This window comes from Trichechus manatus, unplaced genomic scaffold (genome assembly GCF_000243295.1).
Source record: "Trichechus manatus latirostris isolate Lorelei unplaced genomic scaffold, TriManLat1.0 scaffold00097, whole genome shotgun sequence".
Classification (NCBI taxonomy): domain Eukaryota; kingdom Metazoa; phylum Chordata; class Mammalia; order Sirenia; family Trichechidae; genus Trichechus; species Trichechus manatus.
Window position 1 is genome coordinate 9,870,061 of NW_004444033.1, and position 5,846 is coordinate 9,875,906.

Below are 5,846 nucleotides of genomic sequence, written 5' to 3' on the forward strand. Positions count from 1 at the left end.
TTTAAGACCCCAGAAACTACTCACCAAGGTAGAATGTAGAACATTGTCTTTATAAACTGTGTTATGCCAATTGAGCTAGATGTTCCCCGAGACCATGGTCCCCACAGACCAAGGCTGTAAATCTTTACGGAAGCAGACTATCACATCTTTCTCCTGCGGAGCAGCTGGTGGGTTGTAACCACCGACCTTTGAGTTAGCAGCAGAGCGCTTTAACCACTGTACCACCAGGGCTCCTGCATCTATACTGGGTTCAAGTTCAGCCTTCTCTGTATATGTAGGGACACATTCAGTGGTCCCTAAAAGCCTTCTTGGGTACAGGATTCCATAAGACACTTTAGATACCCTGTCGCATCCCATAAAGGGACATCTTCTCCTGAGATGAGAAGCTAGGATAACAGTTGCTATTACAACATCTACTCAAGATCAGTAGCTCTTTAAGTATCAAACCTAATGAGGGTAATTACTCAGAGTTGTCATCTTGATTGTCTGAGGTGATCGATCACACCCAGAGCCTTGCTCTTCCCCAGGAGAGCTGTTACAACACCAGAATTCAAACCTGGAAGCCACCTGAATGAAAGGGCTTCTTGAAGGGAAATTGCAGGCTCCATTCCCAGGAGAAGTGAGGTCCAGAGGGCAGGTGGTCCATGGAGGCTGCCCGGGTGCTCCTGGACTGACACTAAAGAAATCCACCAGCCAAAACTTAGGCTTACAGTCCCAGCCACCAGCCTAAAGGCTGGCAGCATTATTTCATGAGAAAGTAGAAAAATATTGCAGCAAATTATTATAGAGAACTTACTTTGCATTTGTATTGCCCTTGAGTTTTCTGAGCACTTTCGTTTACAATATTTCATTTGAGCTTCCCAGCCACATGGGGTGGGTATGATGATCTTGGTGGCTTAGAAGAAACAGAGGCCAGAAATAATATTGTGATCTTCACAAGGCATACAGCTTTCTGTTGTTTCATGTCAGGGGACTCTCAGCAAGAGCCTGGGAATCTTGAGCTTATTTAGAGATCTTCGTTGTAAATCTATCAGAGTGGGAGTTGGCAATACTTTATACTTACTTCCACGATTATTTGGTGTTATTACTGATCAGTGAATTCTAGATGTGGAAGGAGCTTTGGAGGTCACCTAGTCTAATCTCTCAATGTTGTCATTGTTGCGGGGTGCCGTCAAGTCGGTTCTGACTCATAGCAACCCTATGCACAACCGAAGAAAACAAGGCCAGGTCCTGCACCATCCTCACAATTGTTGTTATGCTTGAGCCCATTGTTGTGGCCGCTGTGTCAATCCATTTCTTTGAGGGTCTTCTTCTTTTTCACTGACCCTCTGCTTTACCAAGCACGATGTCCTTCTCCAGGGACTGATCCCTCCTGGTAACATGTTCGAAGTATGTGAGACAAAGTCTTGCCATCCTTGCTTCTAAGGAGCATTCTGGCTGTGCTTTTCTCAATAAAGGCAAGGAATTCCTTCATCAGTTCTTGGCCATGTTGGATCTTCCTTATATTGAGTCTCCTTTGGCTTTTCCCCATAAGTCTTAGTTCTCAATGGGCCTGCAGAAAATATCTAATTCCTCTTCTTGACAAGAGGCCTTTAAATATTTGTAGACAATTCCTTCTGAGGGATGGGCCTAAATATCCGAACTCTCTCAAGCTATTGCTCTCTTTCTTGCTCCAGTGGTAATAGATAGATGGAAAAATAGACAGTTAAGTAGATAGATACATAGATGGATGGATAGAGGGAGGGAGGGAGGGGGTAAGAGGGAGGGAGGGAGAGAGGGATGGATGGATGGATGGTTGGATGGACAGGTAGATAGATGACAGCTGCCATCAAGTCAATTCTGCCTTATGGCAACCTTACGTACAACAGAAGGAAACATTGCCCGGTCCCACGTCACCTTCATGATTGCTGGCATGTTCAAGTCCATCATTGTGGTTATCATGCCAATCCATCTCACCGAGGGTCTCCCTCACCCTCGCTGGCCCTCTACTTCACCAAACATGATGTCCTCCTCCAGCTATTGATCCTTGCTGATCCCTCCTGACGAGTCAGAGAATGTTCTGTTGTGATCCATAAGGTTTTTATTGGCTAATTTTCAGAAGCAGATGACTGGGCCTTTCTTCCTAGTCTGTCTTAGTCTGGAAGCTCTGCTGAAACCTCTCTACCACGGGTGGCTGTGCTGGTATTTGAAATACTGGTGGATAGCTTCCAGCATCACAGCAACACACAAGCCACCACAGTACAACAAACTCACAGACGGGTAGTGGAGCAGCAATAGGACATTTTAATAATTGTTAACTTTTATTGAGTGGGTAAAATGATAAGTACTTTACACAGATTATCTTCAAGCTTCATCACAACTCTAGGATGATATTACCTACTCTATCAGCCAGATCTATGTATGAGGAAACTGAGGTTTGAAGATTTAAGTAACCTTGACCCAGCTGGTCAAGGACAGAGCTGTCTAAACCACTACACCCTACACCCTCTTGGTTTTTTTCTACACTCTTCACCCTACCTCCCACCCAAGAAAAAGAGCTTCACATGTTACATGGACATTCTGGAATGGGCTGGAAATTCTAAGATCAAAGTCCTAACCCTGATCCACCACTTACTGTGACTGGTAGCAAGTCAAGTCATACTAAAAAACCCATTGCCATTGAGTCACCTCCAACTCATGGCAACCTCATGTGGGTCAGAGTAGAACTGGACTCCATAGGCTTTTCAATGGCTGAGTTTTTGGAAGTAGGTCACCAGGCCTTTCTTCCAAGGCACCTCTGGGTGGACACGAACCACTAACCTTTTGGTTAGCAGCTAAGCATGTTAACCATTTGCAGCACCCAGGGACTCCCCAAGTCCTAATACTGCGAACTATTTTCCTTTGTTGAGTACACCCATCCCACAGCGACATCCTTAGTCATCTTCACTGCACACGCACTGCTCTGGTGATGAAGCAAAATTCCTCACAAAGTTAAGGTGTGAGCCACAGGGCCCCTGACCAGCTCACAGCCTCCAGCTCACGTCCCTCTTTTCCTCATTCATCGTGCACCACGACACAGCGCTGCTTGCAAGCCTTCGAACGTGCTCCATTTTCCTTGCATTACGGCCTTCATCTTCACGCATGCTGTCCCCCTGCTGTTGGTGGTGGCATGGCTGATTCTGTGTTTTTCAGATTTCCGTTCGCATGTCACTATCTCAGTGAGAAAGAGCCCTGGTGGTGCAGTAGTTAAGTGCTCTGCTGCTAACTGAAAGGTCAGGAGTTCTAACCCACCAAAAAGATGTGGCAGTCTGCTTCCGTAAAGATTACAGCCTTGGAAACCCTATGGGGCAGTTGTACTCTGTCCTATAAGGTCGCTATGAGTCGGAATAGACCCAGTGGCAACGGGTGTCTCACTGAGGCTTCCGCTTCCATTCATTCATTCGTTTATCAAATGTCTGTTCTGGGTATATAGGAGTGAATAAGTCAGACACGGTGCCTGCTCTCAAGAGCTTACACTTTTACATTCTGACACCTTGAGGAAAAGCAGATCCTCCATTGCACACTCATAGCAGATTATATGCTTCTTTTAAAGCATTATCAGAATGTTAATTATATAAATAGTTTAGTTTTATTATACCTGAGTACATTCTTGTAATTAAAAAAAAATCCAACAATATAGATGATACATGAAATTTTTCTTAATGCTTCTTCGACACCTCCAAACCCACAGTACTCCTCTTTCCAGGAGTAATTGCTATTATCATTTTGGCATGAATCCTTTCAGATCTTTGTCTATGCATTTGCATATATATAATGGAGTCCCTGGGTGGTGCAAATGGTTGGCAGTTCAAGTCCACCCAGAGGTACTTCAGAAGAAAGGCCTGGTGATCTACTTTCAAAACAATCAGTCATTGAAAATTCTATGCAGCGCAGTTCTACTCTGACACACATGGAGTCACCATGAGTCAGAGTCTACCCAATGGCAACTGGTTTTAGGTGTATATAAAACACAGTTTTGCTTAGTTTGTGTGTGTTTAACATAAATGGTAGGGTATTGTATATAGAGTTCTACAACTTCTTTTCACCCATGTATCTTGTAAATCTTTCTATGTTTATACATACAGTTTCATCTCATTCTTTTAGCTTCTTTATGGTATTCCACAGTATTGATGGCCTACAGATGAGCTACTGATGAGCATATAAACAATGCTATAATGAACATCTTTGTGTATACCTCTTTGTGTTAAAATGAATGGACCATTTCAGTACTGCCAATTTGTCCTCCAAAATTGGCTGCACCAATTTATAATCACAGCACTGGTGCATGAGATATCAATTTTTCAGTAGCCTTATTTATCTTTTTGTTTTTCCCAATCATAATAGCAAAAAATTCTCAGTAAGATTAACCATGTTTTTATGTTTACTGGTCATCTGCATTTCTTCACCTGTAAAGTTTTTTTTTTTAATTTGTAGGCATTCTTTATATATTCTGGATACTAATCCTCAGTCTATTACATCTGTTGCAAACATTTTCTCCCAGCCTGCTGTTGATTTAATTTTGTTTATGGTGTTCTGGCTTACGTTGCTGTTGTTGTTAGGTTCCATCGAGTTGGTTCCGACTCATGGAGACCCTATATACAACTGAACAAAATTAGTTTTGTCTTATGGAAGTCTTCACTTTAGGTTTAGTAAATTGACCAATCATTTTCTTGTGGGTCTTGTGTTTTGTGTCTTGCTTATCCCAAGGTTATAAACATATTCTTCTGCATTTTCGATATGACTATTTATTGCTGGATTGTTTGTTCAATGGCCATTTCCTTCACTGGAGTATCACTCCTAAGAAAGAAGGAGTCAGATCTGTTTTGTTCCCAACTGTACCCCTAGAATTGCCTCAGCCTAGTATCTCAGTGTTCAGTGAATGTATTTTGAGTGAAAGAAAAGATTATGTGCGTATTATCAACAAGAAAATACAGACATCCCCAGAAGAAAATCAATATATGGAATTTAGCCGTTGTGAATTTTATAAAAGAATGCATGCTACATACATTCTGCTAAATTCCACACTAATTTGATATTCTGGTTATTGCTACCTTCTGCAGTGATCCTAAAATAATCATAAATCTTGAATTTGGAAGAATCTTTGGGATCGTGGGGGGGGTCCAACTTCTTACTTGGTGTGATGCTCCCCTTGTGGCCCTGTCCCCTGACAATAAGCACTGTAGCTTTTATGTGCACAGCTTCGTGGGCACCAGGGCCTTCCCCAGGCGACTGAGATCATGGTCAAAGGGTGCCCCCTGCTGTTGGCCTTCTGCGGGCCTAGCCGTCTAGGTGAGTGCTTTGAGACTTTCCTGCCGTTCTATTTCCCAGAAGCTCCTGGTAAACCACCTCCTTCCTTCTTCCTGCTCCAAGACCGATGAGCTTGCTGGGCAACGTCACAAAATTACTGTGATTGAGCCCATTCCAGATATATGCTAACTTCACTAGGCCCTCATTTGTTTAGCACTCATTTTCTTCTTTTGCCTTCCTGTGACATTCCCCAAAGTATTGGTGCACATTTTGTATGTTCTCAAGCTCCAAATCCTAATTTCCTCACTTGCCCCCTCATTACATGAGCTGATAGGTTCCCTTAACATTTCTTGTCTTTATCTCAAACCCTCTCTCTTACTTCCTTTGCTACTTACTGTCTCGGAGGAAAAAGTATCCCCTTCCTAAGACTAACCCTGCCCTTGTGTTCCTGGTTCCATTCAGTGCAGCTTGCTTGCTCAAATTGACTTTCAAATAGTTTTGTCTCCTCTCTGGTGGCGCAGTGGCTAAAAACTACAGCGAGCTACAGCTGCTAACTGAAAGGTCGGCAGTTCGAATCCACC